General features: G+C 41.8%; 1 protein-coding gene across 1 annotated transcript in view; it reads left to right on the top strand.

Moving 5' to 3' along the window:
- The first annotated feature begins 253 nt into the window (after nt 1–253).
- Nucleotides 254–11478, top strand: part of LOC110537737 (long-chain-fatty-acid--CoA ligase 6) — a 74080-nt gene continuing 62855 nt past the window's right edge. Inside the window, exon 1 of the mRNA XM_021624090.2 lies at nt 254–398. The gene's annotated coding sequence lies outside the window, so the exon portion shown is untranslated. The remainder of the gene's footprint in view (nt 399–11478) is intronic.

The raw sequence follows: 11478 nt of genomic DNA, 5'->3' as shown, positions 1-11478 counted from the left end.
TCTAAAATTGTATTGTGTGTAGATTGATGATGGAGGGCAAAAAAAAACGATTTAATCAATTTTAGAATAAGGCTGTAAAAAAGTCAAGGGGTCTGAATACTTTCCGAAGGCACTGAATTTGCAATATCATCACTAAAATCCTTACATCTACATTTCCTGTGCGGAACAAATATACAGCTGGTTTTATAGAAGCAAAGCGTTTCCATGCCAGGGCCCTCCCCCCAACCGATCACAACAAAAAGTGAAAGTAAAACTGACTGCCATGAAAACACAGCGCAAGCCTGCTATCCTTGTGTCCCTCAATCTTTATTTATGTTAAGGATATTTTCTGTATATTTATGGATGTATTCATTGAAATCCGTTTTACTATGGAATATGATCTTCTCACTGCATTGAAGGTGAGTTTGCATGAAGATGTCCAAGGATATGATACAACTATTACTTAGGCCTTGGGGATTGCCAAAGCAATGTTTTCACAGAAGATTGGTCAACACATAGTTGTGTATTTCTGTTGTTCATGTAAGAATGTAATACTAAATACACTCAAATGTGTGTATTGGTAATAAAGCATTTATTGACTTGCTCCATGGTTTCATATAATCTGTTACCCCCAATGCTATGTGAGAAAGTGGAAGTGAGGGACTGTAAAGAAAAATTAAATGCCCTTGACTCGTAGGCTTCTATGCTCTTTTTTGAAACTCGTCCACCCATACCTTGAATTGCTGTACCACGTAAGCAGCATAGATTCCTTCCGGCTGTTTATAACTGATGAATTTTGATGGACCTCTGTTTTAGAATGTATAGATGTGTGTGTGGGGGGGTGTCTGTGCTTACGTACGTGTGTCCGTGCCTCTGTGCCTGTGTGTGTACAATTTGCAGATAAATGCGAATATCTTAAAAGAACATTTGTATTTCTGTTCTTTAATGTCTCTTTGGTGTCAGAGTTTGTGTATATTCGATCCCTAGGCAAATTGTCACTGGTAGGGTTTAAGTGAAATGTGTCGGGTGCCATTTTATACATTTCCAAAGAATTGATTACATCACTTCTTCTCTTTCTTTCCTTGTGACTTGTGATTGATACCACAACACGAGCTTTATTGGCACAAAAAAAATGGGTCACTTCACACTTCAAAAGTTTGATAAAAGACCACAAGATGTCGCCAAGAGTATACTGCAAAAACATTGATTGCCCTAAAACGGGTTCATGCAGGGACGAGGAAACTCTTGTTACTCTCACAGTTTATAACAATAAAGGTAAAAACTCATCTTTTAACCAGGTGTCATATGGTTTTTACTATGACAGTACTGTCAATGTGAAACAATGTGTGAGGTATTTGCATGATTGTGAAGAGTTGTGTCACTAAGCCTAAAGGTAGTTAGAAATGACACGCTTGTCTTCAATGCATTGGCAGGCCTTTGTGCATGCAGGTCATTCTCTAGTATTAAACATGCTGAATCCCAAATAAAGGCCTATTGAATGTATCAAAGTTAGGATGATGATCTCTCATGCTATTTTCATGACAGAGCCAGAACAGATGTGTTTTTTTATAGTGTTTTGGATGTGGAATGCTGCCAAGCAAGATGTTTTCTCTCTCAATTGTATGACAGTGATAGTGATCAAGGAAATTGTGACCAACTTGGTCAAAACGCAATGCACGCAGACTTGTGAGCAGTGGTGGAAAAAGTATCAAATTGTCATACTTGAGTAAAAGTAAAGATACATTAATAGAAAATGACTCAAATAAAAGTGAAGTAAAACTGGAGTAAAAAAAAAAAGACTTGAGTAAAAGTCTACAAGTATTGTGTTTTAAATATACTTAACAATCAAAAGTAAATGTAGTTGCTAAAATATACTTAACTATCAAAAGTAAAAGTACGAATAATTTAAAATTCCTTATATTAAGCAAACAAAATGGCACAATTTAATAGTTTTTTTTATTTGCGGATAGCCAGGGTCACACTCATCATTTACAAACAAAGCATTTGTGTTTAGTGAGTCCACCAGATCAGAGGCAGTAAGGATGACCAGGGATGTTCTCTTGATAAGTGTGTGAATTGGTCCATTTTCTGTCCTGCTAAGCATTCAAAATTTAACAAGAACTTTTGAGTGTCAGGGAAAATATGTTGACTAAAAAGTACATCATTTTCTTTACGAATTCTAGTGAAGTAAAAGTTGTCAAAAATCTCAATTGTAAAAAGTAAAGTACAAATACCCCCAAAAACTACTTATGTAGTACTTTAAAGTATTTTTACTTAACTACTTTACACCACTGCTTATGAGCCAGAATTCCAAATAATGTGATGCCTAGTACTGGTGTGATCCTGATGTCAACAAGTATTCACCTCAAACAATTAACCTACAGAAAACAAACTACAGTGCTTAAATGCCCATTAAGATTCACATTAAGGATCAAATCTTTCAAAAAAATCAGTTTTAATGCTGATGCAGAGATAAGGGCATTTCTCTGGTACGTGTGTCAAGTCAGCCACCGGTATGTAGCCTAGTTCTTATGTAACCTGGTATTTGTCAATGTTGTGTATAGTGTAAATCGCAGTCATTGCAGTAATTATCTGACTTTGGTTTATTATATAAATTGGTGTGGTTGGTTCTAACGATGAACTTAGCCTTAAGATACTTTTGGCATCTTAACTTGTCCAGGCCCTGGACAATTTCAACATGTGTGCACAGGTAATGGATGTGGACCCATGACAGGGCCCATAGTTTCCTGTAAATGCTTCTCTCTTCTTCTCAGTGGTGACACTCCTCTTCTCAGTCACCCTCACCTCCTCCCTGTAGGCCGTCTCGTCGTTGTTGGTAATCAAGCCTACCACTGTTGTGTCGTCCGCAAACTTGATGATTGAGTTGGAGGCGTGCGTGGCCACGCAGTCGTGGGTGAACAGGGAGTACAGGAGAGGGCTCAGAACGCACCCTTGTGGGGCCCCAGTGTTGAGGATCAGCGGGGTGGAGATGTTGTTGCCTACCCTCACCACCTGGGGGCGGCCCGTCAGGAAGTCCAGTACCCAGTTGCACAGGGCGGGGTCGAGACCCAGGGTCTCGAGCTTGATGACGAGCTTGGAGGGCACTATGCTGTTAAATGCCGAGCTGTAGTCGATGAACAGCATTCTCACATAGGTATTCCTCTTGTCCAGATGGGTTAGGGCAGTGTGCAGTGTGGTTGAGATTGCATCGTCTGTGGACCTATTTGGGCGGTAAGCAAAATGGAGTGGGTCTAGGGTGTCAGGTAGGGTGGAGGTGATATGGTCCTTGACTAGTCTCTCAAAGCACTTCATGATGACGGAAGTGAGTGCTACGGGGAGGTAGTCGTTTAGCTCAGTTATCTTAGCTTTCTTGGGAACGGGAACAATGGTGGCCCTCTTGAAGCATGTGGGGACAACAGACTGGGATAGGGATTGTTGACTAAAAAGTACATCATTTTCCTTACGAATTCTAGTGAAGTAAAAGTTGTCAAAAATCTCAATTGTAAAAAGCAAAGTACAAATACCCCCAAAAACTACTTATGTAGTACTTTAAAGTATTTTTACTTAACTACTTTACACCACTGCTTATGAGCCAGAATTCCAAATAGTGTGATGCCTAGTACTGGTGTAATCCTGATGTCAACAAGTATTCACCTCAAACAATTAACCTACAGAAAATAAACTACAGTGCTTAAATGCCCATTAAGATTCACATTAAGGATCAAATCTTTCAAAAAAATCAGTTTTAATGCTGATGCAGAGATAAGGGCATTTCTCTGGTACGTGTGTCAAGTCAGCCACCGGTATGTAGCCTAGTTCTTATGTAACCTGATATTTGTCAATGTTGTGTATAGTGTAAATCGCAGTCATTGCAGTAATTATCTGACTTTGGTTTATTATATAAATTGGTGTGGTTGGTTCTAACGATGAACTTAGCCTTAAGATACTTTTGGCATCTTAATTTGTCCAGGCTCTGGACAATTTCAACATGTGTGCACAGGTAATGGATGTGGACCCATGACAGGGCCCATAGTTTCCTGTAAATGCTTCTCTCTTCTTCTCAGTGGTGACACTCCTCTTCTCAGTCACGACACTCCCTGGCCAGAGGCCCACACTGCAGCCCTTGGAAAAGTCACGTGATTTACAAGAAATCGGACCTGCAGCTCAGAGCAGCAGTCACAGCCTGCTACAGACAACAACAACTTTAGATGTCTGAGCTTGTCCACTGATATTGTTTTATAGCAGCATCCTGTATGACGATTGTATTTTATTACCTCTCAGTTCAACCTTCGATTTATCAAGTCAGAGGGAGAGTGAAGAAGAGTTCAAGGTTGTAATTTGGATACCTTGTATGATATCTTGCTTATACAAAAATAGTTTATTTGTGGTTTTGTCTTTCACTGCTCCTACTGTAACTCTTCATTCTGGTTTCTGCACGTGATTCTGATGTTTCAACACTTAAGCATGTTAGACCAAAGAAAAAAGCTATAAAGATTGGTGAAAAAAAATGGCACTTCTGTAGCCAATTATCTTATTCATCCATTTTTTTTAATTCTTAAAAGTCTCTTGAAGCACATGTGCGTCCATCTAAGAAACCTAATTTAAAAAAAAATATATTACGTTTTTTTGCATAGGCTGCATCTCAATCCATCGCATCCGCCTATGTCGCCCTTCCTTCTCTGTGGTGGAAGATGGCCGAGCGACAGAGGTGTGTGTCAGACCATGAGACATCCTAAAAATGGGTCTTCTCACAAAAACGTCTACAGCGTTCGAACAGCCTAAAAACTATTATGACCACTCTATGGAAAGGGGAGACTCTCACGAACACGATTGTTTTTTCCCCTCATCAATCTACACACAATAACCCATCATGACAAAGCAAAAACAGGTTTTTATAAATTTTAGCAAATGTGTCAAATAAAAAACTGAAATATCACATTTACATAAGTATTCAGACCCTTTACGCAGTACTTTGTTTAAGCACCTTTGGCAGTGATTACAGCCTTGAGTCTTCTCGTGTATGACACTACGAGCTTGGCACACCTGTAAGTGGGGAGTTTCTGCCATTATTCTCTGCAGATCCTCTCAAGCTCTGTCAGGTTGGATGGAGAGCGTCGCTGCACAGCTATTTTCCGGTCTCTCCAGAGATGTTCGATCTGGTTAAAGTCTGGTTAAAGTCCGGCTGGGCCACTTAAGGACATTCAGAGACTTGTCCCGAAGCCACTCCTGTGTTGTCTTGACTGTGTGCTTAGGGTCATTGTCCTGTTGGAAGGTGAATCTTCAACCCAGTCTGAGGTCCTGAGCGCTCTGGCAGGTTTTCATCAAGGATCTCTCTGTACTTTGCTCCGTTTATTTTTTTTACGATCCTGACTAGTCTCCCAGTCCGTGCTGCAGAAAAACATCCCCACAGCATGATGCTCCCACCATCATGCTTTACCAAAGGGATGGCACCAGGTTTCCTCCAGACATGACTCTTGGCATTCAGGCCAAAGAGTTCAATCTTGGTTTAATCAGACCAGATAATCTCGTTTATCAGTCTTTAAGGTGCCTTTGGCATCCTCCAAGTGGGCTGTCATGTGCCTTTTACTGAGGAGTGGCTTCCATCTGGCCACTCTACCATAAAGGCCTGATTGGTGGAGTGCTGCAGAGATGGTTGTCCTTCTGGAATGTTCGCCTATCTCCACATCTCTGGAGCTCTGTCAGAGTGACCATCGGGTACTTGGTCAACTGCCTGACCAAGGCCCTTCTCCCCCGATTGCTCAGTTTGGACAGGCGGCCAGCTCTAGGAAGAGTCTTGGTGGTTCTAAACCTTTTCCATTTAAGAATGATGGAGGCCACTGTGTTCTTGGGGACCTTCAATGCTGCAGGCATTTTTTGATACCCTTCCCCAGATTTGTGCCTCAACACAATCCTGTCTCGGAGATCTACAGACAATTCTTCGACCTCATGGCTTTGTTTTTGCTCTGACAAGCACTGTAAACTGTGGGACCTTATATAGACAGGTGTGTTCCTATCCAAATAATGTCAAATAAATTGAATTAACCTCAGGTGGACTCCAAGTTGTATAAACATCTCAAGGATTATCACTGGAAACAGGCTGCACCTGAGCTCAATTTCGAGTCACATAGCAAAGCGTGTGAATATTTATGTAAATAAGGTATATCTGTTTTTTATGTCTAAAAAACATCTTTAGCTTTGTCATTATGGGGTACAGTGTGCAGACTGAGGAGGAGATTTTTTTTGTTGATCCATTGTAGAATAAGGCTGTAACGTAACAAAATATGGAAAAAGTCAAGGGGTCTGAATACTTTCCGAATGTACTGTAGTTTTGTACCAACAAAAATAACAGGTTAAATATGTGTCCAAAAAAAGACAAATTAGCTTTTGTTAACTCCAAGATACAGTATAGGACAGACACTTCAAAACCTTGTTCTTTATTTATTTATTTATTTATTTATTTTTGACAGTCTTTTTTTCCGTTTTTCCTCTGGGTGAGCATTTTCCTGTTGGCTTATGGCCCCTGAACAAAATTATAAAAGCAACATGCAACAATTTCAAAGATTTTACTGAGTTACAGTTCATGAGGCTATCACTCAATTGAAAAAAATTAATTCAGTCCAAATCTATTGATTTCACATGACTGGACTGTTGGTCACAGTCTGATACCTTTAAAAATAAAAGGTAAGGACGTGGATCAGTATCTGGTGTGACCACCACTTCCTTCCCATAGAGTTGGTACGGTTGTTGATTGTGGCCTGTGGAATGTTGTCCCACTCCTCTTCTGTGAGAAGTCCCTGGAGATTGGCGGGAACTGGATAACGCTGTCGTACATGGCAATCCAGAGCCACACAAACATGCTCAATGGGTGACATGTCTGGTGAGTATGCAGGCCATGGAACAACTGGGACGTTTCTGCTTCCAGGAATTGTGTACAGATCCTTGCGACATGGGGCTGTGCATTATCATGCTGAAACATGAGGGATGGCGGCGGATGAATGGCACGACAATGGGCCTCATGATCTCGTCACCCTATCTCTTTGCATTCAAGTTGCCATCGATAAAATACTATTGTGTTCGTTGTCCATAGCTTATGCCTGCCCATATACCATAACTCCACCGCCACCATGGGGCACTCTGTTCACAACATTGACATCACCATACCGCTCGCCCACACAAATTCATACACACTGTCTCCCATCTGCCCGGTACAGTTGAAACCGGAATGGCCTTTTATTGTCCCCGGCACAAGGTGCACCTGTGTAACTATGCTATTTAATCAACTTTTTGATATGCAACACCTGTTAGGTGGATGGATTATCTTGTTAAATGAGAAATGCTGACTAACATGGATATAACCAAATTTGTGTAAAACATTTTCTGGGAAGATGTTCCACTAGATGTTGGAACATTAGTGCGCAGACTTGTTTCAATTCAGCTGCAAGGACAGTAGTGAGGTCGGGCACTGGTGTTGGGCAATTAGGCCAGGCTCACAGTCGGCATTACAATTCATCCCAAAGGTATTTGATGGGTTGAGGTCAGGACTCTGTCCAGTCAAGTTCTTTCCCACCGATCTCGACAAACCATTTCTGTATGGACCTCACTTTGTGCATGGGGGCATTGTCATGCTAAAACAGGAAAGGGCCTGTTGCCACAAAGTTGGAAGCACAGAATCAAACCCCTTCACTGGAATTAAGGCGCCTAGCCCGAACCATGAAAAACAGTCCAGGCCATTATTCCTCCTCCACCAAACATTACAGTTGGCACTATGCATTCGGGCAGGTAGCGTTCTCCTGGCATCCACCAAAACCAGATTTGTCCATCGGACTGCCAAATGGTGAAGCGTGATTCATCACTCCAGAGAAAGTGTTTCCATTGCTCAGGAGTCCAATGGCGGCGAGCTTTACACCACACAAGCCGACACTTGGCATTGCGCATGGTGATCTTAGGCTTGTGTGCGGCTGCTCAGCCACGGAAACTAATTTCATTAAGCTCCCGACAAACAGTTATTGTGCTGACGTTGCTTCCAGAGGCAGTTTGGAACTTGGTAGTGAGTGTTGCAACCGAGGACAGGCGCTTTAGCACTCTGTGGTCCCATTCTGTGAGCTTGTGTGGCCTACCATTTTGCGCCAGAGCCGTTGTTTCTCCTAGACGTTTCCACATCACAATAACAGCACTTAAAGTTTACCGGGGAAGCTCTAGCAGGGCAGAAATGTGATGAGCTGACTTCTTGGAAAGGTGGCATCCTATGACGGTGCCATGTTGAAAGTCACTGAGCTCTTCAGTACAGGCCATTCTACTGCCAATGTTTGTCTATGGAGATTGCATGACTATGTGCTCGATTTTATACACCTGTCAGCAACGTGTGTGGCTGAAATAGCCGAATCCACAAATTTGAAGGGGTGTCCCCTTTTGGTCATTTAGTGTAGTGTAGTATAGCTAACCATGAGCTATCTAGCTAAATAACAATATTCCAACAGATGCAATGTACCTTGATTTATCCGTTGTTGTTTTTTTTATCAACCCACACCCTTCCGCTACATGGTAGATGTCATGCCAGGCATTCCTGGTCTCTGTGTGTTTCGGAGAAGCTCTGGTATTTCTAGTAAATCAGCAGACAGACATAGGAAGGCTTAGAGCCTGAGTCACTCAGGGATCTCTTCCTCCTCAGCCATAGGGCCCTGGTCAAAAGTAGTGCCCTAAATAGGGTGCCAGTTGGGACGCACATACAACCGTGCCACATCAGATCAGTCAGATCATTCTGTTAGTCAGTATTCATACTTGTGTGTCGTGGGTGCATTGTTGTGTTGTAGTGCATTAGTACCCTGAGTCATCATTGGGAGGAGTAGCTGCCAGTGGGTAGGTGTGTGTGCCTGCCCGGAGAAGGGTTTCCAGAGAAGCCAAACAAAAGCATCAAAGTCAAGTCTAAAGACACAGTAAACACAGAAACTAAACCTGAAAATCAACCTACCCCAGCCGGGCTCTATTATGTTGTTTTGTTTGGCCCTTGTTGTGATTCCTTGCATTCATTTCAATCATTTTGCCTTGACACATCACATGTTATTAGTTTGACTATTCGTTTGAGCAGGTGCGTTTGAGCAGGTGCGTTTGAGGAGGGATTTAGTGGTAAAGGAAGGGATTTAAAGAGAGGGGTTTAAAGTGGTGGTGATGGTGTTATGTTCAACAAGATCATGCAACATCTCATCGACAGTAATATCACCACCATGCCACAATGATTATGGCACTTCCGTTGCTACATGTCCATCCAATTTGATTATAGGCCATAGTGTAATAATTCATCTATAACAGCAGAGTTTGCATAGACAGAACTGAGTTTAATAGGAACACATTTACATATGTTCAAAAGGCATGCATATCAGCTGAGTCTTGACTGTGACTCATAAATGCATCCCCATTGCTGAGCATTGGTATTCAGAATCACTGCCCTAAATTCGTCCTAATGCTCTCTACTCTGCTTTATCTCTGCCTATTGACATCCTGTCATTCGGAAAAGCCTGTGGTTATTATCAATCCTGTTGGCTTTTTCACACTATCTGGTGCAAAGACAGGTGATAAAGCCAATGTGTGTTTGTCGAGTCTGCCTTTCCAGTAAAATGGACTTAATTTAAATGAAAGGCATTGGACATTGCCATATCCCCCTTCCTCCTCCTCGCTCTTTTCCCAGGTGAGCAGAAAAACGTACCATCTGGTTATCTCTGATCATCTCTGATGATCATCAAACATCTGAGTTGTTGTTTCCTTGGTAACCCTTGGCTTTGATTGAGCGAGAGCAAATGATAATTCATCACTTTGAAATACAATACAAAATCCCATTGTTGATATTGTTCAAATAACAACCTCACCCTCAGTTTTGTTCCCGTTCTGAGATTAGATATTTGCTCATTCAATTCAGAACCTGCACATACACACGTACACACACACACGAACACACTTCTCACCTTTTCTGTCGCTCGCTATGTTTGTTTTACCTGTGTCATTGAGAGTCTTCACCCTGATATCCTTGACCCCCCCCCCCCCCCCCCCCCCCAATAAGGACTATATGTTTTGTTTGTTAATGAGTGGCATGGATGGTTAATATTTCAGCTCTCACCCTTTCTGTCACATGCTTTCTGTGCTTGAGATGTGACAGTAGGAGTCAATATTACAGTACTAGACCTACTAAAACATTTACGTCGACACATTATGCTCTTACAGTCATAGATCATTTATATTCTCTCTGGGTAATGTTTGCAGAAGACCAGAGTTGCAGCGTAAACTCACCCCTGGGTGGAGAGTCAGTATGTACAGCCATGCTGGGTCATTAGGGCTGAACGTTTTTGGAAATACCAAACAGACTTTTCTCTCCACGTGATAAGGGAAGTTACCCATGCTGCTGTGTTGTGGTGAAGTTGTGTTGCCCGTCTCATTTCACAACCGTCAAAACAACTCATGTTCAACTTCTGCTTGTTCAGAAGCAATAAATCAGCACTTTAAAGTGGTAAAGTGTATGTCTTCAACAAAATATGAAGGTGTATACTTTTATTCCTGACAATACGTCTTCAGGTCGGGTACTGTAATTGTCAACTAAGATACTGTTTATCTGTACCTGATACTGCAGGTGAAACCGACTACCAGACTACCACTTTGCTGGATAGCATGATAACAGTAAAATGATCTCATTATAGACATGACGAATAGCCCCTTTGGTTAATGAGAAATACAGTCACATAGGTTAGAGGGCTCTTTTTTTTGTCATGGAAATTCTGTTCTTATGGGACAGCCTGTGTATCAGTTAGACATTATATGTACACTACAGTGTGTGTGTGGATTGGAAAGCACCTCTGTTTTTCATCTGTCACATGGTTTTGGTACACTCCCTCCTTTCCTCCCTCCCTCTCTTTGTGTGTTTGTGGTTACGTATGAGCTACTGTGACAGAGCTTACTAGTTCTTTGCATGGGCAGGATGGATCATGGATGAAGTCTATTGTAAATCACATGCTTGAAATAAAAAAATGAAGCCGTGTAAAGGTTATGTATACAGATGATAATTAAGTGATAATGCCATAGAAGCCGGTGTTTGGAGCATATTGTTCACGTTTTCATTTTCAGAGTACTAACTCAACTGACTCTATGAAAGCTTAAGCCAAGTTTATTCTTCCCAGAGGGCCTATACAGCTGCATCAGACAAAGTTTCACCTGTGGTAGTATACATACCCCACTTTGGATGGAGTCTCCTCCTTATCACTAAACATTGCATTTTAATTGCTAGGCAGGGGGCTGAGTGATATGGGACTTAAACGGTTCCTCCCCTTTTTTTTAATTGAACCTTTATTTAACGAGGCCAGTCAGTTAAGAACACATTCTTATTTACAATGACAGCCAGGGAACAGTGGGTTAACTGCCTTGTTCAGGGGCAGAACGACAGAGGTGTACCTTGTCAGCTCGGTGATTTGATCTATCTACCTTTTGGTTACTGGCCCAATGCCCTAAACACGAGGCTAC

Source organism: Oncorhynchus mykiss, chromosome 12 (assembly GCF_013265735.2).
Source record: "Oncorhynchus mykiss isolate Arlee chromosome 12, USDA_OmykA_1.1, whole genome shotgun sequence".
Lineage (NCBI taxonomy): Eukaryota > Metazoa > Chordata > Actinopteri > Salmoniformes > Salmonidae > Oncorhynchus > Oncorhynchus mykiss.
This window is presented reverse-complemented; position numbering and strand designations above follow the sequence as displayed.